This window comes from Crotalus tigris, unplaced genomic scaffold (genome assembly GCF_016545835.1).
Source record: "Crotalus tigris isolate CLP2741 ecotype Arizona unplaced genomic scaffold, ASM1654583v1 scf7180000017650.191825, whole genome shotgun sequence".
Taxonomy (NCBI): Eukaryota; Metazoa; Chordata; class Lepidosauria; order Squamata; family Viperidae; genus Crotalus; species Crotalus tigris.
Window position 1 is genome coordinate 100,115 of NW_024096542.1, and position 24,710 is coordinate 124,824.

A 24,710-nucleotide genomic window follows, 5' to 3' on the forward strand; every position below is an offset into this window, starting at 1 on the left:
TGTCCACCTTTTCCCCCCAAATCCACTTTTGTCACCCAAAAATTAGAACTTGCTATTATTCTCGTATCCCAATTCATTCTTTCAGTCTTCCACCATAAAGTATAACATCAGGCTTTTAATATTTATGTCCTTGTGTGACAAAGGATTGACATGCTTACAGCATGTATTTGAAGGAAATAAAACTTTTTCTAAGGATGTTTTTTTCCAAATAATCATCCTTCTCACTCATTCTTGGGTTTCTGCATAGTTCAATCACTTTTTACTGTATGTACATTTTAGTTTCATGCCCATCTATTCATGTTACTAACATTCTTCTCCCCTCCCTGAGGTTGAATTCATTCAGAATGTTGCACAATTTTTCCTAAAGCTGGTTTTTCTATTATCACAATTCAATGGAGTAAAACATACAACTGTCACATATCTATGGATCCCTACTTTGATATCATCCCCCACAACTTAGATAACATCGATTCATATTATCTGAAAAGATTTTAGTCCTTTATTCATAATTAAACCTACACTATCACTTTGTTGAATGTTTTTGTCAGTTCCACTCCACAAGATCAAACTATCTCTATTAAAATCTAACACACCTCTCCCTTTTCTTGTAATTTCATAGACATATCTAATTTTCTTTTTTGAATTTTCATTTATTAGTTTTAAGTATTTATCATTAGGCCTCTTATAGCAAAATTGGAATATATTGAAGTAATCACCAAATGGGGCCATAGGACCCATGCTGTTCATCATATTTTCACTCAGAGCTTTCATAAAGCTGAAGTCATTATCAGTCTTACTCATACCCTGGCCACATGAAGCATTTCCTGATAATAATAAGGACATATTATTCATCAGTTTGGTACATATTAGCCAATATGCCATAAGGATAGCTAAAGCCCAGTTTTATCCAAAGCACATTTAGGATCTCTAATTTTGTTATTTTTTTCTAATCTAAAGACAATTTTGCAAACCAGCATATTAGTGCCCATAGTCTATCCATGCAGTTCACCAATGCTCTTAGGATGCAATAATGTGTACATATTGCATGTAATACATTCAAATATAGGTTTGATTTAATAAATAGATACTGTGGATTCACCTGATCCATTCTGAAATGGTCAGCCATGTACTTTTCAAATCATTTGGCTGGAAACAAGCTAATGATTAGAAGAATATATGCTAAGGCAGTTTCCTCTGCTAGAATCCTTAGATATGTAGACAAATATATGTCAAAATTCTCATAATTTCCAACCAACAAGAATGTGTCCAAACCTGGTTCTTATCTTTATCATAGGCATTCAGGTTTTAGTTTGTTCCATCCAGTTTTCTGCAATTTCTTTTACCAAAGTAGGGGAAAAGAGGGTTGGTAGGGAAAGAGTGAAAAAGAGCAAAATTTATTGTCCTTAAAATATGTTTGGTGTACAGTTCTCATTAACATATCAGTTTGGTATGCAGTTACATATGTAAGTACCTAAGCATTAATTTTCTGTGCCCAACTTTCTCCAATGTATCTTTTAATGCAGTTTTCGAAGTGAGAGATATCACCGGACAGACATTAGCAGAAAACATGAATTATGTGTCTGTTCATCCTTAATGGATGCCACTCTGCCAAATAGCACCCATTTTATCTGAAAAGAAATACACAGTGATTTTCTTTTACCTTTCTAGAGCCACAGTGGCCAACAGCCATCCCAGCTGGAAATTGCAAGAACTCTAGCCAAATATAAATAGGAAAGTAGAGACCCCAAGTTGGGGGATTTGTCTTCAAAGCAACAGCAATTGTTTCAAACTGTTATGGAAACAGAACTGGCAGAATTTATTGAATTGATAACTTGAATTGCGTTTCATGAACAACAATAAAAAGAAAAGATTGATAACCTGATTCTTGTTTCCAGGATCATGTGAATAGCTTATTGTTTATATTAACTAGAATGCCAAAAAGACATAACTAAACTGCAGCAGAGATTAGCTGATAATGGATATTCTGGGCACTTCTTTCTGTTATAGACAAAGGGTAGACAAACAATTTCATTATTTGGGGGAAGAATTTAGGTCTTCAATTTTCAGACTGCAGAGCTCCCTTGTTCCTACCACATTTGAAGGAAGTGCATCAGTTAAATACAGGACTATTAAGTGTTTTTTTTTTTGTAAAAAAAAAAAAAGGTGCCAGTACTCACGCACAGCTTCGGCTCCAGTCAAAAGCCCTTTACAGAGTGGGGGGGGGACCGCTTTAGGGAGCTTCTGAGGTGCAGATCATGTGAGCAGCATCAGCTGAAGGATGCCATTGCCATGGCTTTTGAGAGGACACTTGTTCAGAGCTGGCATGTCTTCTGCCAACTCGTCCTCCTTCGCCTCTGATGACACAGAGTCTTCCTCTAGAGCCAGAGTGACCAAGGCAGCAGCGGCAGCACCTGGTCCCTTGAAGAGATTTGCTCCAGGAGTCAGTCCTGGTCCCTGGTGGCCAACACGGGGGTGAGGACAGGTGGCGGCGGTGGGGGGAGCCCCATGAACCAAGGCAGATAAGAGGGTCTGCTTTCAGGGCCGTGGAAGTGTTTCCGGGTTGACCTTCAATGCCCACGATTTCCCTGAGCAGCTTCCTTTCACCGAGCCAGAGCTTTACTTGCGCTGGCAGCTTAGAAGGAGCTGGTTCTTCTGTTGAAAAAAAGGTGCCGGAACACCATTCCATGCGTTCTATGACAGAAAAAAGCACTGGGGCTATCTACTGTTACTAGTAGTACTACTAAAAACAACAGCAAGAACAACAACAATGGATCATTGGATTATCTGCAAAAAATTCCATTTGTCTGCAAGTAATAATTGGAGGATCACTACATTGACCAAGTAATTGAGAATGAAAAAGCTAAAATTCTATGGAATCACTGCTGCACAACACTCCGGTTTTTAAAATGTTAATAAAAAGAAAAACAAAAAAGTTTGGACAGTTGACATTACAGTACATGAGACAGCAGAACAGAAAAAAAAAACCTGGAGAAAATCACAAATACAAAGACCTACAAATATAAGCAGAACATTTGTGGCAAAAGAGAGGAAAATTCATACTAATATTAATAGGTAACCTGGCTACAAACTGAAAACAACTGGAGCACCATTTGATCACCAACAGTATTACCAAAATCACCAATTGCAAAAGGAAGTTTTACTTGGAACAATTTACTACCTACGATGATAGCTTAAACAACTTGAAACCTAACCCAAGTCCTTGGAAAGGATTCAACAGGTGAGTAAAAATGCTAATCCAGTTTAAAGATCTAGCTGACTGTGCAGCCAACAATAATAACCTACAATATTTAAGATTTTAAGATTTATCCATTGCGGTGTCTATCAACTCTCTTTGTGAAATCAGATTTTATGAAAAGATCATGTAGAAAATTGTATTGGGTTATGTTCTAAAATCATCTGTTATAACCTGACAGTAGAATCATCGAATTTATAGATCTTCCAGTAGAATGGCCAGACCTAAGCAAGAATAATCTCATTTTTTTTTCAGGAAATGTACAACTCAAACTTTTCTTCCAGTAAAACAATGTTAAATAAAACATATCTTTGAAGAGAAAAGGTCACTCCATCTGAAGAGAAGTACTTCATGGACTCAGGAGAAATGAAGACCCTCTGTCAGCCCTAGATCCTGTAGACAAGAATGCAGGTCATTGATCGGTACTCCAGAATAGGGGCAAGCAGCATTTTTGCCATCATCTTATAACCATCTTATGATTTTATGGGTTATAAAATCTTTTCCTTATTGTTATTCTTTTTTTATTGTTGTTGATTTCATATAATGCATACATATGTTGCCCACAGGGACAGGACTGAAATATTTCATTCCTTTGGGAAATGAGAATTGGGAAGACTACCTATATTGTCACACCTACCTAAAATTTAATATATCTATTGGGGAATTTATTTTTATTTTTTTCTAAATTGTGTGGTGAAAATTTTGCAGTCAAATTCTGGCAATGGAGTCTTAAATGATTCAATGGTGATAAAAATGAAGAAAGGGAACTGGATAATTCTTGAGAGTCAAGAGTTTATTAGCTTCCAGATTAACACTCTTATCATATAACTGACATCAATACACTCATTTAAACGTGTAAACTACAGCAGTCATTTAAATCTAGGGTGGTTTCTGTAAATTCTACCCAAGCTCCATTCAACAGGCAATGTTTAGAACAGTTTTCAATACTTGCTTCTGTTGACATTTGCAGTATAATCTCTTCTGAGGAACATATCGACACTGGGTCTGTGCTTACAACAAAAAGATTAATAGCCAAAGACTTCCCTCTTTTCTTCTTCATCTATTAGTTATCCTAGAAAACATATTTTCCAAGAGGATTGATATAGTAGATTCAAAATGTCAGATCCACAGACTGGATCCAAACTTCTGTGATAATTCAGACACAGACTGAAGTCTATTTCCCTGGCCTTGAACAATCTCTCCATATTACACTGCCCTGTGCCTTTGGATTCAGGATTTGACTGAACCTGGGGCATGTCCTCAGTATCTAACTGAAAATAAAAAGCACTGAAAATTTATCAGTTGTTTAAGGAAAGGAACAGGGACATATATTTTGGGGGATCCTTTTCCTGAAGGCTTTTATGGTTTTCATCATTGGGCCCCTTAAACACATCTGGCACTGATGAGGTAATGTCTAGCTATAATGAAACAATAGCTTTCCTTGGTCTCCAGGGATAGTCAAACCTGAAGCATTCACATACATTCACTTTTTTATGTTCCACAAGGCCAGTTATTTTGTCTCCACATCATTTTACAAATTCCACAAACCTCCCTCCCAATATGATGCTCATAATTCCCTGCACATTTCTTATAATATTAAAATCTGTATAAATATTTGTTCTAGGAAGAACAGCTCTTGAAAGTAATTATTTCATAATCCAATGCACTGTTGTAATTATGCTGCTCTGATACACACATTTTTGTGCACACCTTTTCTTTAGATGCATTTTAATACTTTTTTAAAAAAAACTATATTATAAATTTCAGATTTTTTTAAAAAAAATTCATATATATACTTTACTTTGTTTAGGAGACTGGATTTCAAAAGATGTCGAGGAAAAAGACAAATAAAATGAATTTGTTATTCATCCCTTGTTTTTGGAATATTACTGAATATTACTGATATCTATGTTTCTGCAGGCTAGATGGATATAAGTATGGACTGACCAATTTGTAAATGAGCAGGAGATGAACCCATGATTGAGTTTCCAATTATACAAAAAGCTTCCCATGAAATTTTCTCCTTTGTTTCTAAATTGCCTCAATTTAGGGAGATCTCCTTTAGCAAAGAAGCTACATATTTGCCAATAAATGTGCACAGCTGAGCAATGCAGGAGTAAAATGTATCCTATTTCTTATATGTAGATTCTTCTCTTTCCAATTCTGCTGAAGGATAATTCAATCATTCTGGAAGCTGCATGAGTTTTGATTCACCAAGATCTCAGCTTTTCATTTTAAATTTATAGCAATTTCCTTTCAGGATTCATTAATCTGGACATGAAATTGCTACCAGACTAATGTGAGGGTGTTCAAAGATTCAATTTCACCATTGTGTAACCCTTTCTCCTAGTAATTGTGCCAGAGGTATGGAATATAGCAGAATAAAGGGATAAGCCCTGTATATCTTACTGTAGATTCCTAGCTGATTTGGATACAAATCAAAAGAGTGTGTATACATTTTTGTTTTAATGATTTTGTATTCATGGCTGTGTAACATCATGTTAATCAACTCCTTTCAGTATCCCAAAGAAAGGTGAATATTGTCCAAGTGGGAGCCAAGGGCAAAGCAGCAATATTTGTCTTTGAGAAAATGTAGACAAAGTTGTAAATGAAGCTGAAATATATTAAAAGAACCATTATTACTAAATAAGCTTCTCTGCTAAGCCAATATTAGAAAGGGGTTTGTGTAGAATTACATTTTAAGCAAGAAATAGAAACTGCATTACTTTGTAGGGCTTAATATTCCTAAAGAATACTACTTTTCAACTAACCTACTTTCCACTTGGCCCAAATACACTAAATCCCATGCTTAATCCTTTTGCTTCCCTCAATTAAACCCTTCCACTTGTCTTCCTTTTTATAATCTCAGGCATTCCTTTCTCTGCCCCTACAAGGAGTTTCATCATTTATATTCAGGGACATTTCATATAGAAACCCTCTCATCAAATCTTTTAATTTTGTCTTCCAACAGAAGGGATCCTCAAAGCCTCATTTACTGTCCATGTAGCTTAGAACGTCTCACACATATTCCCTCTATCACAACTCCCTGTTTGCTTTATCAGTCAGCTTTGTTTCCAGGGGCCTGACTTCCATATATGTCCCTGAAACTACCTCAATCTGCTCAGCAGCAAGCAATGTTCCTATTACATTTAATGGACAATGAGTGGCACAATAAACAATCAGAAGTGCTCTGGAAACAGTCAGCAACAATCAGAAAACGGCTAGCAACAATCAGCCAGCAATTTTCACCGATCTGGCTTACCCCATTCTTCTTCCTCCAATCCCTTCTCTTTCTCTCTCTCCCTCCTCAGTTCTCTTCCCACTTCTCACACAAAACTCCCTTGTTTGTTCTCCCTATTGCTCACTCAACAAGCTTTGTCCTACAGTATGTAAATAACTCTAAAAGCCGTTTTGCCAACTCTAAAACAAATAGACAAATTATGAGTTCATAAAAAAGAATAAAAAGCTAGTTGCTACCCATGTGCATTGTCTTACTTGCGTAGGTTAATGTTCACCTAGGGCAAAGACCTTCATCAGCTAAAATTGAGAAATTGTTGACACTCTTCCCGTAGTGCTGAAAGTTAAATGACAAAAAATGTCACTTGAATAATATCTGGAGAAAATTTCCTTGTTGTAAATCTTCCTGATAAAATTGTCAGAACACCCCCAGATCCATCTGAGCAAAATGTGCTCATCTGGTGCCATGTACATTTCCTTTGGGGAAAAAAATGTAATTACGTAATCTCATGGAAAGTAAGATGGGAAAATTGATAGTATTACTTCTCCACATTTAAACAAATAAAGGATCGAGGTCCTTGGGATATAAATTGTTTTAAAAATTGCTCTGAAATATTAAGGTTCACAGTAATGAGCCTATCTAGTACTTAAGGTTTGCAGAAAAAAAATATCTTTCTAAATATGTCCCGGCTTACAAAGATCTCTTTATGGGAGAGAACCTCCTCTGTCATCATCTGAAAAACAGCAATTAGCACCCATATTTACTGCTATGATAAAGGAAATCAAGTTGCAACTCTTGGGGTTAATTTTTGAACAATTGCATTTATGACTTTTTATTGCTAATTAATACTATGGGAATTACTATGTTTGTAATTTTGTGTTTTGAGTCTTTTTGATATGTCTGTCTGTCTGTCTATGTGTCTTGATCTGTTTTGTTTAGCTTGCCAGAATACTCTTTTCGGGCCTGGAAATGCAGACTATAAATCCATTAAGTAAATAAATCAATGTACCTTTTTTAGACTTACCACACTAATGACAACAGTATCCACAGCCGAGAGTATTCTGTAACCCACAATGATTGAAAAATACAATATCAACCTTCTTGTCCTAGTGGAATCCAGAAAGGCAAGGAAGGAGAATAAATTCTCACCTCAGTAATGATGTGTAAATTGTTAAAGATTCTGTGCCAGATTACCCCTGGACAATGGTGTTCACACTTCTTCTGTGACTAGAGTTTCCCTGCTCTGGAAGAAAATACAGGTGTGAAAATATCCTAACGCATGTTCGTTTACATTTCTTATTAAGAAATTCTTTCCTTCCTTGTGTGAATCATTTGCCTGGCACCTGTTTTAAGATTTCAAGATAAAGTCCCCACATTCAGTATATCTTACTGATGCATAGCAGAAACAAATAAACTTTGTATTGGTTTTAGTTTTCATACCAATTTTCATTCCATGTAATGAAAAACATGTTTATTATGTATTTATTATTTCAATTTATAAAGTTGGCCACTCAACATGTGATTCAGGAAAGTGTATACAATTAAGATCAGCAAAGAAATAAAACGTAATAAAGCATATTGGACCAGAAGCAATTTAAACAACTAATCAAGATGGGCTTATAAAACTTTCTGAAGGCCTCAGAGGAATGCTAATATTTCAGAGCCTGAAAGAAGAAAGTCTGAATTTTGGCCATCCATATCTCTGGGGGAATGCTGTTCCATTGATTATACATGGTGACAAAGAAAACATGTCTTCTGGGTCCAACTAGATGACACAGCTTAAGTGATGGGATCCTCAGCATGCCAGCCTTGTCAGATCCTACCAGAATGGTCTAGGTATTTGGAGATAGGTGATGCTCCAAAAAAAAAACAGGCCTGCAACATGAAGGGCTTTATAGGTAACAACCAGTGGTTATTGCTCACAGAAGTCCACAAACAACCAGTGCAGCTCACAAAATAACATGGGAATTCCAAGGTATGTCCATAATTACCCATGACATTGCATTCTGAACAACTGTAGACTCTGAGTAGTCTCATGTAAAGGGCACTGTAGTAAACTAGATGAGAGGTGACCAAATAAGGCATCCCAATACATGAGTTGGCACAAGATGGATTTGTTCAAAAACACTCAGAACTATGGCTACCACTTGCCACTTTCAAACAGAGCTGTGAATCTAGGGAAACCCCAAGTGAGCATTGAGTCTGCCTATAGTAGTGCAACTCTATCCAGAATTAAGAATGGAAAATCTCAGGATCCAAGTATCTCAAAAAGTGAAGCGACTTAGTTTTGTTGTGGTCTTCCCCATACAGACCTCCACAGTTTCCAGAAAACTGAGTCCAGAAGTATACAATGATATCAAAGGCCACCAAGTGATAAGGGAGTACCATGTTGAACTCACCACTTCATTCCTGTTCTGCAAGACATAAGTGTGCCCAGACTCGAAACCTGCCTGGAAGTAATCCAGATAATGCATTTCCTCCTCTGAAGCTGAAGCCAGTTAATTTTCTCAACAACGTTCCCCAGAAAGTAAAGTTTGGGAAAGAGTCAAAAATTGGCCAACACCACGAATCCAATTATATCTTCTTGAGGGGCCGCACCACTCTCTCCTTAAACATAGGCTGAACCACCCTGGAACCTTGTGAATGTATCCAGCCATTTATCATCCTCCAAGGATCCTTAACCAACCAGGTTGGATGTGGATCTAAAGATATTCATCCGTATGATATTCATGATTCCAAAAGCTCTGTCTATTTTCTGAACCTCAAACCTTTCTCAGATTACTATGGCAGGTCATGCCTCAGCCAATTCATCAGAACATGGAAAGTTGGAGTGCAGCTCAGAGCAAATATGAGTGAATTTATTTAGCACATTTAGCACATTCCTCAAAAAGTCCTCACAGCAGCCCTTTGGGTGATCTTATGACCCTGCTTTCAGAGAAGAACATAATGTCAGAAAACTTTCGTGGGTGAAGTGAGTATGATATTTTCTCACTTCTTTATTTACAAAGTTTTGTGGTGCAAACATGTCTCAAGAGGATTGCAGCTTCCCATATTCCCATCAGTCAAAAAGGATAGCTTCCTTGCAGAACTTTTGTTACTGGACTTTTTCAGATTGAAAAGTGTGGGTGGCCAGAGAGTTTTCTATAAAAGAGGTACTTGCTGCTCCTAATGGTGCTTTGCTATTAACCCAGACATAGTAACAGATTGAGTCAATTGGGTTATGTGAAAATAAGCATTTGGTACATCATCCTGATAGTTAGAAAAGAACTTTTATTTTTATCCAGCCAGTTATTCTTCAAAAGACAAGTGAGTGTGAAGTTCAGAAACAAAATGAAAAAGGAAATAATCTGTCCTAAAGATATCAGTGAGGCTCAAAAATCTTTCATTCTAACTGGATTCTATAAAAGATTATTAGTAGCTAAGATAATGCTAAATATCTAAGAACTGAGGCTTAGTTAAAGAGACAGATTGTTTGTTTGTTCGTTCATTCATCCATAGATACGATTTGGTTCCACCTGACACTAAGTGACTTTGGGTAGCTCACAGTCCACCAAAGAAGATAAAAACAATATACAGTCAGAAAGAGAAGTCAGAAAGAGTGAGAAATATCACAGCAAATCATTGTGAAATATTGTAATTTGTCTGAGACTCCACATTGCAGTGATGCATTATAATATCAGATTTATTAAATTAAGTGATAACATTTGTAACGCCTCAAACCAAATTCATTCAGTGCTCAATTACAAATTATGGGCAATTACATAGGTTTTTAATCCCAGAGAATAGCAGAGTTTTAATAAACCATGTTCCTCATTTACATCAAAGGCTCAGGTTTGTTCCAAGCTTCTTTGCAATATTCTCTTTTAATGAACAAATCATATTGCATTTATTTTGTGTATTTATTTTGTCAGTGATTCAAACTGAGCCCTTGGAAAAAACTTGATCGTGGGTAATGATCCAGCACCTGGGAAACATTGTATGTTACTAAACAATTAATATTAAAATATGTTATTGAAATACATATTTTAAAAGAAGTTTATTGTATTGCCCTTTAGGGTGCATAGTTAAAATTTACTGAGGTTGAATCTGAAATATATATGAAAAGCAATAAAGTTCATTGAACAGAGTGAGATTTATTTCTGAATAAAAATTATATATGATTATACTATGAGGGTTAAATGACAAGTAATGCTTCCAATGTTAAATGGCTTATATTAAGTGATAGGACTGATGCACTAGAACTTCTGACATGTTCTTTTGTATGTGGTCTTTCGCTTCAGTTGTCAAAAAAATCCTGTGAGAAAAGGCTGTGTTGCTAATCTACATGATTAGGGCTAGTTAGATAGAAGATAAATGGAAGATAGATGGATGGATGGATGGATGGATGGATGGATGCATAGATAGATAGATAGATAGATAGATAGATAGATAGATAGATAGATAGATAGATAGATAGATAGATAGATAGATAGATAGATAGTAAACTGGGAAGATTTGTGTGACCAAGAATGAACTGGGAAAACTGACTTCAACTAACAAATTTCACATAGAAAAAGTTGATGAAATGTTTAAAGACAACTGATGGAATACTCAAAGAAAATTGTTGTCAGCATTGACATTTCACAAGGACATATGGGTCAAGATTTGGGTTCTCTTTGGAATCAAAAAGTTTGTGTAAGATGGATTTGCTGCAGAGGTAAAAGCTTTAAGCATTGACATTTACTTGTAACTGTTGTTACACTGTGGAAAAAAAAGATGATCAATTCCTTCATAGTATTATAACAACCAATGAAATGTGAGATGATTGTTATGAGTCAGAGATGAAGCATTTGTCTATGGAATGTCATTGCAAAGCTTCATCTGCAAATCAATCAAGGCATCAATCAATAAATTTTTGAGAGAAAAAATTTGGTCATAGATTTTGGGAATGTAGATTGTGTTATACACATGGATTTCCTTGAATCCGGCACCACTATCAACATACAATGCTACATGCAACATCCAAAACTTTGAAAGAACAATTAAACTGAATTTGTACACAGAAAAAGGGACTTTTGTTGCAATATGATAATGCTAGGCCTCACACCTCATAAGCCATCAGAAGAGGCAATTCCAAGAGACAAGAAAGCAGAACTGTAATGCTAAACTGCAATATGATCATCAGTCCATATTGAATATGGAGATATTTAGCGAGAGAGGAACTGTCGAGAAACTGTTTCATATGTTTCTTAGTATTTCCCATGATTACCAAACCATTGGCCTATCTTTTAGTGCAAAAGCTCCCAACCTTTTGGGCACCAGGGACCAGTTCTGTGGAGAGAGGTTTTTCCGCAGACTGGAGGGGGCATGGTTTTGCATATTGCCTGCATCCCAAAAATGGGGCTTTGCTTGTTTGTGCAGCCCAGTGTCTGGCACGACATGGCCCAGGCCCAATCCACAAAACTGAGGTTAGAGACCCCTGCTTTAATGTGACCAGCACATAGTGATGATTCCTCAAAGTATATGTTTACATATATTCATCTCATAAAAATAAATGGGTGCATTGAGTACATCTGTTGATGCCTCGGGCACTTTTTTAAAAGAGAGATTTAAAGATAGTTTGAAAGTTGGGTTGTTAGGCTGTGCACATTAAACCCGTATCTACCTCTGGCAAACAGATCTGCAAGGTTTTGGATGGTTTCAAACATTTTGACAGCCACAGGCAAATAAGGAATAAAACTAATATGTCATCACTAAAAGTGATGCGTCTCAAATTACTCTCAGCTAGGGTCAGGGAGAAATGCATTTTGTTCATATTTTAGCAGGAATCAACCTAATTTGCAGTTCACAAACTAATATGGAAAGCAGTTAACTTTTGGTTTTCACACTTTTTAAAATAATGCAATGTATGTTCTCATGGAAACAAAATATGTGCAAAAAATGCATACATTTGGGGAAATCCATACCAAAGGGCATATATTACCAAACTTACTCCCATTTATACTGCTCAGTCATTGTATAAATAAATAAGGAAAAAATGTGTGAAAAATAAATATAGATTTTCACATACCCATTGAAAAGGAATCATATATGGTGGTGGAAAGGAATTTTGCTGGGAACAAATAAAAGACTATAGAAAGTAAAATATGTAATGTTTGCATCTTTCTTCTAGCTTTCTTAAAACTAGTGATTTTGATATTTTTAATTTCTTTCTCTACTCAGATCATTTTGTCTTCTCCATCCAAGCCTGGCAATTCTCATGGACACAAGCCAGGTATTAGTGGGAACAACTGTTCAATGAAAAAAACTTGGCCTCTTAGCCAAAAAATATTATTGTTTGGTTGGGTCAACAGATTATTTTAATAAAGAATGTGAAGTCAAGACAACCAGATATATTACTGTCATTACAATAGGAGGACAGCAGTTTCCTTGTCTCTTTGTGTTAATTAATCAAATTACTTATAAAAAGAATTACATGGCTAGGAAAAAAGGAATGTCCTTTTTTCCCTCAGGTTCAGACATGTCCAATTCTCAGAGGGAGCCTGGACAAGTCCCTGAAGTTTACTTAGCAAGGTTTTTTTTCAGAAGTGGTTTGCTTTTGCCTGCTTCCTAGGGCTGAACGAGAATGACTGGTCCAAGGTCACACAGCTGGCTTCATGCCCCAAAGTAATTAATTAATTAATTAATTAATTAATTAATTAATTAAAATGTATGTGCCACCCATTTGCTTAATAGATTGATCAAAATTCATATATGTTTGCCCGCTGAACTGAAACGAAAATAGCACTAAGGTGAGATATGGATTTCTGGTAAACACATATGAGTGAATGAATGAATGGACTGATGAATGAATGAATGAATGAATAATGAATGAATGAATGAGATATAAGTTGGGATAGAATAGACTTGCAGGCTTAAGCAGAAAATGGCTGGCTTTTCTTATCCTTGAAAGTAGAATATCAAGCTACGGAAAAGTCTGCACAGACTCACTTTCAGGACAGCTTACAATTTTACAACATGTGCACAGGGTACATGTAAACCAACCACTTGCATGTGGGGGAAAGGAAAAGCATCTGTCTCTGCCTCACATTGTGTGTGGGGCTCCCTCCTGAGACAGATGAATCAGCCACTTGGAAATGAGCAATTCCTTTCATCAGACTTCTAAGCTTATGTGAAGTCTGCGAGAGGATAATTATTAGTGGGGAAAGGATGTGGAATCAGAATATTATGCACTTTCCCTTGTGGGCAGAAAAACAAATCTCTTTGTTCTTCCAGAGAAGCCAAATATAGCTCTTGTCAGTGAATCATATTTATGAACATGATGATATTAAAATGCAGAAGAATGGTCTTCCTTGTCATTCTTATCTCTTCCCTTGCAAAGAAATTTGCAATCTCCAGTGGGTGAGGGTAAAGAAAAAGAAAACGTTAAAATGTTGCATCTTCAAATAATGTATTGCCACATATAAAATGACCTTTCCCAATCTGATGTCTTCCAGATATGCAGGACCACAACTCGGATTGCCCGGTCATACTGGCTGAGGATAATAGGAATTGTAATTCAATACAGCTGAAAAGTAACAGGTACAGGGAGGCATTTATTATATACAATTGGTTAATTGGTTACAAATCTTTTTCTCTGAACCTATAACTATAAAATGGAGAAGCAAGTATAGAGATCTAAGTCCAGCCTACCTTGAATCTTATTGACTATTATCTGCTGCCTATTTGCTTTGACCATTAATAGTTCAGAGTCTTACAGAGAGCATAAGCTTGCAATAAACCTATGTATTCTTTTGAACTTCATGGACTTCCTGATTTTCCCAACTTGACAAATGCATTTAAAATATTGTTATATGAGGTTTGAAAGGCAAATGCTTATTTAGAAAAAAATAGCTCTATCTCCATGGTTTGGGAGGAGATTCAAGGATTGATATCAAAGTATGGATCATATAAAAGAGACTAGGGATTATTGTTTTTCCATACTAGGAATAGACATTTACATGAATATATTGCACCACAGAGGGAAGACAGTGACTAGGTGAACTGCATGTCTATCCAGATGCTTATATTTGATACTGTATTTTCAAAGCTCTTGATCTTCTAGGGCAGAGGTCCCCAACCTATGGGCTGCAGCCCACTACTGGGCTGTGGTGTCTTGGCCATTGGGCCATGTGAATGGCTTGCCAGTGTGCAGGTGCATGTGTGTGTATTCACCCCCTTGCTCCCACATTAGCTTCGCCATGAGCCTCATGCCTGTGCTAGCCTCACAGCAACACTAGCAGACCCATTTGCAGAGCACATATGCTCACAGCCCTGTTCGCATGCACGCACATGCAGTCACATTTGCCTGTGTGCAAGCACTGTGACCCAAGCACTGTGTCATGGTTCCGACTAATGAAACACTTCAAAGAACTTCCAGGCATGTTTATCCTAAAGCCTTTTATTGTTACAAAATGTCGGCACAGGCATAACGGAAGTTTTTGCCAGAATCTGAATTCCTCTTGCTGGCATCTAACTTTTCTTGCTAAACCCCTCCCTTATCTTGCAGTCACCAGTCACATCTTCCAATTAGCCCAGAGGGCAGAGATTCACTTCCCTTCCTTTTCTCTGGCTTCTGAATTAACTCTAAAAATACCAGACAGTTCTGCATATTTTGTCAAAGCAAGAATATTCAATATTAGCAGCATTGACACACTGTGCGACAGGGTGAGTTCCCGTTACACGCTCCAGCTCCTACCCACCTAGCAATTTGAAAGCATGCAAATGTGAGTAAATAAATAGGTACCACTTCAATGGGAAGGTAACAGAATTCCATATTCCTTGGCATATAGTCATGCTGGCCACATGACCATAGAAATGTCTTTGGGTAGCACTGGCTCCCTCAGCTAGGCAATGAAGACGAGCATTACCCCCTAGAGCAGTGGTTCCCAATCTTTTCTATACCCTGCACCCTTAGAACACTTCTGATATATTTTCACACCCCTTACAAAAGTTCAAATAACGGCAATGAATTATGAATTATAGTGTAGATACACTATAATTTTGAAAAGTCAGGTTTTCACACCCCCTGGAATATTGTCTTGCACCTCCATGGGGTGCGAGCACCCCTGGTTGGGAACCCCTGCCCTAGAGTCAGACACAACCAGATAGGGAAAATTTTACCTTTCTCTTTAAGTCAGGCAAATAAGTAATTTTAGATAGAATTTTGTGCTTGGATTCTGTTTTTTCATTATTTTGTTTTCACTATTTCAAGATAAATGGTGTCCTACTCACAGGATTTGAATGAGAACTTTATCCAGAGAAAGAAGGCCAGTAATCTATCCAGATTCAAGGAGACATAACAAAAGCTCCCACTGACTATAAAACCATAGCAAAGGGCAGAACAGTTCTTATTCCTACAAGAAGTCAATAAAAAAGAGGAGAGTGAAAGGTGAAGAGAAAGAAATGATCATCATGAACCATCTCTGAATGAAAAAGCATAGCCAACATGATGAGGCCTCTTAAAAGGTCGAAAGATATGACAATGTGTAATTCATTTCAATTTTTTTTTTAATCTGAACATAATTTAGAATTTTTATAGGACTATTTTGCATGTCATTTTTATCACACGGCAATAAATAATGCAAATGCTATTACCCATACTTTCTTTTAAGAAACAAGTTATTCCTGACAATGTTACCTCTCCATGAGCAGGCCATGTCAAAAATAAAATATATATCAAGTTTGTCTAATTAGTACATGGGTAATAATGAGTTGAAAATGATGAGAAGAATTATAACTTCACGTGAATATGTTTCTAAGAAGCAATCCAAAAAACAAAAACAAATCATATAATAGGCATAATACTCCTGCCAATAATAATAATAATAATAATAATAATAATAATAATAATAATAATGATGATGATGATGATGATGATGATGGAAGGGACCTTGGAGGTAATAATAATAATAATAATAATAATAATAATAATAATAATAATAATAATAATAATAGTAAAGTTGGAAGGGACCTTGGAGGTCATCGAGTCCAACCTCTGCTCAGGCAGGAAACTCTATACCATTTCAGATAAATGGTTGCCCAGTCTCTTCTTAAAAACTTCCAGTGCTGGAGCATTCACAACTTCTGGAGGCAGGTTGTTTCACTGATTAATTGTTCTATCTGTCAGGAAATTTCTCCTTAGTTCTAGGTTGCTTCTCTCTTTGATTAGTTTCCATCCATTGCTTCTTCTCCTGCTCTCAGGTGCTTTTGAGAATAGCTTGATTCCCTCTTCTATGTGGCAACCCCTGAAATATTGGAACATTGTTATCATGTCACCCCTCATCCTTCTCTTCATTAAACTAGACATACCCAATACCAGCAACCGTTCTTTATATGTTTTAGCCTCCAATCCCCTCATCATCTTTGTTGCTCTTCTCTGTACTCTTTCTAGAGTCTCTTTTTTACATCATGGTGACCAAAACTGGATGCAGTATTCCAAGGTATTGTAAAATGGTATTAACACTTCACGTGATCTTGATTCTATCCCTCTGTTAATGCAGCCCAGCACTGTGTTGGCTTTTTTGGCAGCTGCAGATCACTCTTATCAATCTTGTCCTCTTCAAAGTTCCAGGTTGGAACTGCAGTTCCCAGAAACTCAACAACCTGGCCCATCTGGAGAGGGCAGATGAGAGGTGTTGGATTTGGAAACTGCGTTAACTTAAGCACATCTGAAGGGTGGCAAATTGGAGAAGGATGACAAGTTAGATGAACAGAGGGTCTAAATATTTATGAAGAACTATGCTTTCATTAGGTATTGCCAATACTTGCATAAAGCAGGTTCTAATGGTACGCTATGGGATAATGATTCAGATCTATTTTGCAATTGCTTGCACACCAAAGCTATACATAAAGACTTTGTTACTAGATATGTTTTCTTTTTTATTGATTATCAATACTCAATTCATTCATTAGATGTTTTGGAGTTAACAGATTAGTATATTTGGAATGCTTCACACAAAATCTTCAGACCTCTGAATGCATTAAAGAAGACAAGAAAAAAAAATCTCATCAATCACTGATCCAAAAGTGAACACTGTGCCTGGGATTTAATCCCCCCAACAACTAATAGGTAGATTTTGGGTCTTCCCCCTTTTATTGAAAAAGTAGCATAACTGTGTCTACATCCATTCAGTCTCAGCTGCTCTGAACACACTTTGTTGAATGAAAACCATTATGTGGATAACTGATAAGCAACACAATTTGATATCAGCTCTTAGTTTGCTCTTCTGGAAGTGGAACTGCCAGTTCTGTTTCAGAATTAGTTTTGTACTGTGCCCACAATTTGTGGCATTTTTGTTACATCATATTTTTTTATTAACTGTTCATTAATCTGCTTTATAGGACATTGCATTATACCATAGTCTTTCAAAATCTAAGCTATCTTGTAAACTAAAACTGAAGAACAGGATATAAAACTTCAAAATAAAATTATAAATAAAATAGGCTTCAAGAGGGTAAATTATGGGTCTTCCCTTTTGATGAAAAAAGAATGGCAACACCATAAAGTGGGAGACTGATTTGTCCAGATACTTCAAGAAACATTAACCAGAGTGAAGATGCAGCGTTAATGGAATTTTCCTACAAAATACCATGGGAATTAATAAACTGATATTAATCACCATAATGAAAAATGATTAAACATATGCTATGATGTCATAATGCAAACTGCACCTTTCACACCTACATACCAATTCCAGAACATAATAACAGAATAAAAAATATATATACAGACACCTCATATTGCAGGGGTGTCAAACTCGCCATGTCATGTGACATGTCACGAAGTATTTAGACTTTTTTCCCCTTGCCGGAACTGGGGTGGGCGTGGCTTCCACGTGACGCATCCAATCTATTGTAATAGATTGCCTAGGAATCTATGTTCTTGTATATGGCCATGCTTCTCCTTTTCTAGGGAATACATCCTTCCTATACTTGAAAATATATCCAGATTAGCAACAATTAATTTAAAAATATCTTATTCTGAATTCTGCAAATTGTTTTGCAGGCTAGAAGATTGATGAATAGTGTATTAATTGCCTCATGAATAGTCTCTTCATGGGATCATGAAGAGTGGGTGAGTTCATTTTTATGATTGATTGATATGAAGATTTTTTTAACAACATTGGTTTTATTTTAGTTCATAATAATATCTATTACCATCCAATTATCACAAGAATGAAAGCATTTTGATGGTAAGAAGGTCTACTTATCATTAGGGGATGAAAGGCCATTATGGGTGATGTACTTATGCAGAAGGAGAAGAACCATATTATGCCTGTTTATTTCCTAGTTCTTTTGTGGGAGGGAGGAATCTTCTTTTTAAATCCAAATTATGCCCATGTTAGGATTTGGATTTCAATTTTTGCATGTCTGGTGCTTTAGCAATGACTTCACTGATTTTCAAAATACTAATCAGAAGAACTGTATAGATTTGCCTCCCCCACCCCCCCCAAAAAAGTATGTGGAAGACCTTATTGGAACCATCCACTAACAAGTTTTTGTTAAAGACTATATTCCAAGATACCTTAGAAGATAGGAGCATCTAGTTGGCCTTGACTGATCTTGAGAGTTAAGCAGGATCAGTTCTGGTTAGGACTTGGATGAGAGACCTTTTGGAAATCCAGGACTAGAGGTTAGATTGGGAAGTTTAAACAACATCTCAGAAAAAGGCAATGGCAAATCACTTTCATAAAACTACTTAGGCATATTCAACAGGAACCCAGCTTGACTTGAAGCAACTTTACTTCAGTATTATGCAAGCAAATTTACAATCATAATTTTCCTTCCTTTCTCCCTCCCCACCACAAACCCGCTCCACAGGTGTGTCCCAAGCAAACTATAGAAAACATTCCCAACTTTCTGGAATAGATTTGGGAGGGCAATAGCAGGCCCCAAGGTGGCTAGAAAGGGTCTGGTCTACTAGCAGGGCTGCAGATCTTGGACTCTGTGGGGTTTCTCCCAGTTAACTGAAACAGTTAATAGGCATTCAAGAATATGAGAAGTTCCAGTTAACAGATTTATTGTAATAGTACCAAGATCTGGAGGAGGAACAGGAGAGGATGGGTAAAGTAAAGGCTAAAGTGGTCCTAGTGGTGGTAAGAGCACTTGGAGATCTGATTCCTAAGCTGAGAGAGTGTCTCCAACAGATCGCAGAAACAACATCAGAATTTTCTGTCCAGTAGAATGCAGTGCTAGGAACAGCTAAGATTCTGCTCAGAACCCTCAAACTCCCAGGCTTCTGAAAGAAGACCTGATAATTGAGGAAGACACAGACCACCCATAAGGATGAGAAGAGAATTTTATATCTATAGTTCGATACATTCAATATAACAAAAGTATACAAAACAAAAAAAACCAAAAAAAGATAGAAAGTAAGAAAAAGATTAGAATTTATTTTTTAAAAAAAACATTCTGGCAGAATTTGGCTCTCCTCAGCGCCTATTCACTTTAATGTATGCTAAGAAAAGTCCGCATGTGACGGAAATTGTGCTATTGTACAGGAAATTGCTCAACTGTTTCGCATTAAACTGTTTCTGTAGCTTATAAATTTACACAACATCCTCCTTGTGGTCTTTTAAGATTAGCAAAGTCTGCTTTATATTAGGAGGTATATTACATTTTTTTCAGCTTAACTGCATTAAATAAAATATACTAGTGACAGGCAGGAAGGAATGAAGCTTATATACCCAACATATGTCTGAAGTACTAGGGAAAAAGTACATTATTAAAACAGCCTCACTAAAGTGTGGAGAAATACTAGGTAGGAGATGCTGAAATAGACTTAATCACTGAAACTTATATTATACAGCATACAGTACTAATGAATTCTTTGCACATGAGTGGAAACGTGTCCTTAGATGTCTTTTTAGGCTAACATTGAAGAAGTCTACAGACTGAGAGGTGGGGGAGTGAGTGTCTCCATCATCTGATTCAACATGGAATGGTTATATTCTAGAGAGCTATCTGTGCTGTCTGATTTTATTGATACAGGTAACTATGAAGGATACAGAAATCCAGCAGCATGGCATTCCAAAAAAATGTTGTTGTACAGAAACTCAGTGGGTCATAATCAGGTAGAGGAGATAAATTCAACTGCATTATACTTTAATGTCACCTAAGTGAGTTTGCAATTCTCAAAGACATAAATGAAGCAGCAATCCAATGTCTATCAGATTTATTTTTTACTCCTCCCTAAATTTTCTGATGAAATTCTCAGATCAAAACACACACTTACAAAATCCACCTCTTAGAGAAATTTCAAATAAAAAGTGCATATGTTAGGGAAATAGCTTTTGAAAATGGTTACATTTGGGTTAAACGCTTATGGATGTATATGAATATGTAATCAGGATACATTAGCAAATTCTTTTGCTTGCCTTTTTTTAATGGTGTTTGCAAATGAAACAGACAGAAATACATATAATTCCCGATCATAGCCTTATAATTTTTACAACAGTGGAAGGAACATTTTTAAGTATTTAAGTAATTCCAAAATGGCACAATAGGATATCTTTTCTGCTTTAAATCCATCTTTCTATTCCAAAATTGTTCTACAGCCTGAATATGGAAAGTTTGTACATAAAAAATATCCCAGAAAATGAAGAACTGGATCCAGCCTCTTTCTGAGGTCCTTTTTAAGTCATAAAATGATAAACAGACATTGATATTTCTACTTGTGACCTGAGAGGAACCATTGAGATGTGAAAGTGGTTTTTAATAAATTAGAACAGTAGCTCATCTACCCCCAAATTTTCTATGTTTTGAGAGACCACAGCCCTTCAAAGGTTTTGGAAGTTCTCATTCAACAGAGAAAGACAACCTAGGACAGACATGTCAAACACAAGGCCCGGGGGCCAGATGCGGCCTGTGAAGTGGTTTCATGTGGCCCACAAAGCCATCCTGAAAACAGTGAGGGAACGGCCCCCTCTGCCTGTTTTTTTTCCCCCTCATCTCAAATATTTTCCCACCACTCTGTGCTTAGGAAGGAAGGAAAGAAGGAGGAGGGGCGTCTGAGGGAAGTCCTGCCTTAGTCCTGCCCTGCTGCCTAACCCTAACCCTTACCCTTGCCCCCTCCTCCTGGCTATCCTGGGGGTCTCCCATCCTATTGCTAAGGAAGCTTTGGATACAAAGTCAGGTCTCCTCCCATGGAGAGGGAATGGGCCTCCTTCTGACTTTGCCCTCATACCCATCATGAGCAAACTGGGTAAGAAGAGCAAGCACAGCAGCAGCAGCCTTGAGGAGGAGGTAAGTGCAGCTGGGCACCCCACTGGGGATGTGTGGCTGGGCTTGGTGCTGCAGGTGCTCGAGGGCCAGGCTGGGCATTTGCAGCCCGCACCACCATCCAGCCCCCCCACATGGCCTGAAAGGAACAGTGAGGATCCTCCAGTGAACCATGCCTTGGCATTTGGTCCACCCCCTTCTTCCAGAGACCCTCAGATCTGTCCCACTCCTGCCCAGGCCCCCACAGGCACCCTTGATGCAAATGATGTAGAGCTGGCCACACCCACCCAGTAGGCCACACCCACTCCATCCACGCCCACCCAGTAGGCTATACCCACCCAGCCCTCTGAGGGCAACCACAATGCTGATACAGCCCTCAATGAAATTGAGTTTGACACCCCTGACCTAGGAGCTTCTCCATACAAAGCAGAGGTTGCTTTAGGCCAGCGGTTCTCAACCTGTGGGTCGCGACCCCATTTGGGGTTGAATGACCATTTCAAGGGGGTCGCCAAACAACGCAGTCCACCATTTTTCCCCCTTTTCCTTAGCTGTGCTACTCCCTTTTATTCTATCAGCTTTTGAAAGCCAATAGAATAGACTCTCTTGAATAGAGTCTAATTCTATTGGCTTTCAAAAGCCAATAGGAATTGTCCAGGCTGTCTCTGCCCTGCTGAGCCCGCCAAAAGTCCCATTCTGCAAACAGTGCTGCAAGTTGTCTGCAGCGAAGGCGAGCTGTCTGGAAGTTTCCACCCCTCCCTGCTGAGGAACTACTAAAAATGTAAGTAAAAAGGGGCCAGGGGTGGGAGGTGGGAGGCCGGCAGGCGCAGGGAGGGTTGCTGGCGCACGTGGGGCCTGGTGGGTGCCTTACCTCCCTTGGGCTGGGCCAGCTGGTGGCCCAGCCTGTGGTCAGCCTGCTCCATGTCTGCCGCTTGCCAGCTACGCCTCGGCCGGCGCAGGCGGCGGCACCATGCATGTGCGGCGCTCCCGGGCAGGGAAAGTCCTCGACTTATGACTGGTTGGGTAGTCCTCGACTTTCAACCAGTTTAGTCCTCGACTAACAACCAGTTGAGTAGTCCTTGACTTACAACCGATTGGGGGTAGCGGCATTAAAAAGGTTGAGAACCACTGCTTTAGGCAAATGTTTCTGGCAAAAAGAGAGAGAGAGAGAGAGAGAGAGAAAGAAAGATGAGCAAAGACTCATCTGAGAGATGTCAGTACTGTTAATGTAAGTGTTTTAACATGACTTGAGAGTCTGACAGACAGGAAACACACTGGCAGGGCCATGTTCTGACAGATGTGCAGAACTGGCTGTATTTTCCAAATATTCCTTCCCGAAACAGGGAGTGCAGATGGCACAGGATCCAAGATTGTTTGGAGAAGTCAGTGAAAGTTACAGGCCATGTTTCTTTAGAGTTTTAATGAAGGCACAAAAGTCAAAAGGTTGGAGCCAAGCAAAAGCAAGGTCGTTTCATGTATGTATATAGATACACAAATACAAGCACACACACACTTGAACCCAAACATAAATTCAACATTGAAAGGAAAAGTAGAAAAAAAATGCTATCCCTATTAAATATTAGCCTTGAATCCTGAAGACTAACACGGAAGATTTGTCCTTGAGCAATAATAATTTTATAACAACTTTCAGGCTGAGTATTCTGAAATCTTACTATTTTCTATTCATGAATGGATTGAGCGAAAATTATTTAAATAGGAGAAAATGCAGACATGCAGCTATCTTTTACACACTGAAACATGCAAATATGTATTCTTACTGTAATAGGCGAATGTATTAAAAGTCAATATATTACATTTTATTTTTTAAAAAATAATGGAGCTGTAACTGTGCTTCACAATGAATAAGTATATTAATTATGAGACCAATAAGTCAGATAATGTTTCCTGCTCAGTTTCCTTTGCATTTCAATGAATATAATTTTACTTTAAAATTAAGGAACTTTGTATGTATCTGGCAATGAATAAATGAACTAATTAGAGATAATAAATATATTTTTATTGAAATCCAAATGATTACACTTGTCATTGGCCCATGGTGGTGGATTGTATGCCTTTGAATTATGCATCTCTATGTATATTAATTATACAGTTTTCTTATTACTAACTTAAATATCCAGTTTTTGCAAACATTCATGACTTGAGTCTCAGACATAAAGTTCCCTTTTACTTATATTATTGAATCTGTCTATAAAAGGTAAAGGGTTCTCTATGCAGTCATGTCCAACTCTAGGGGATGGTGTTCATCTCCGTTTCTTGACCAAGGGAGTCAGCATTCTCCAAAGATATTTTTCACGGTCATGTGGTCAGCATGGCTATGCATCAAAGTTGCATGGCATGCCATTACTCTCCCACTGAAGTGCTACATATTAATCTACTCACAATTTGCATACTTTTGAACTGCTAGGAAGGCAGGAGCTGGGACAAAAAAGAGGGTTCACTCCATTGCATGTCCCTCAGATCTTGAACTCAAGTTTGTCATCAGCTTTCCAGCTGACAAGCCCAGTACCTTTAATCGCTGAGTCATCATGCCCCCCTGTTGAATCTGTCTGTACGTTGCGTTAATTGGTGTATTTGATAAAGTTTAAGGTGTCTTTTAATTTTTCAAGACAACGCAGAATTATAAGATGAATGTGAATTTATTTAAATTTCATGCTGTATAAAAGAAAGGAGAATGCAAATGAATCAGACCTTTTTGCAAATCAGTAAAACGGTTGATTTCCATTTGACACAGAATGCCCCTTTGGCAAATTGTGCCTTGAAATATAGCATTCAATAAAACCTCCATAGGTATTCTGCTCTTTTGGGATTTACTTTCCCAGTTGTCCCAAAGAGTTGAACAAAGGTGTCTCTTTTGGACAATCCTACCATTTGGCAAAGTGACACAGATGTTTCTGGGCATCAAAAGCATGCTACTTATATCATCATCATCATCAGGAATGAACAGAAATGGATTTTTTTTCC

General features: G+C 37.6%; 1 long non-coding RNA gene across 1 annotated transcript in view; it reads right to left on the reverse strand.

The window, feature by feature from the left end:
- Positions 1–6,736: 6,736 nt before the first annotated feature.
- Positions 6,737–24,710, reverse strand: part of LOC120304768 — an 81,513-nt gene continuing 63,539 nt past the window's right edge. Inside the window, exons 5-6 of the long non-coding RNA XR_005555823.1 lie at positions 7,641–7,734; positions 6,737–6,827 (exon numbers count right to left, since the gene is read on the reverse strand). This is a non-coding gene — a long non-coding RNA (uncharacterized LOC120304768). The remainder of the gene's footprint in view (positions 6,828–7,640; positions 7,735–24,710) is intronic.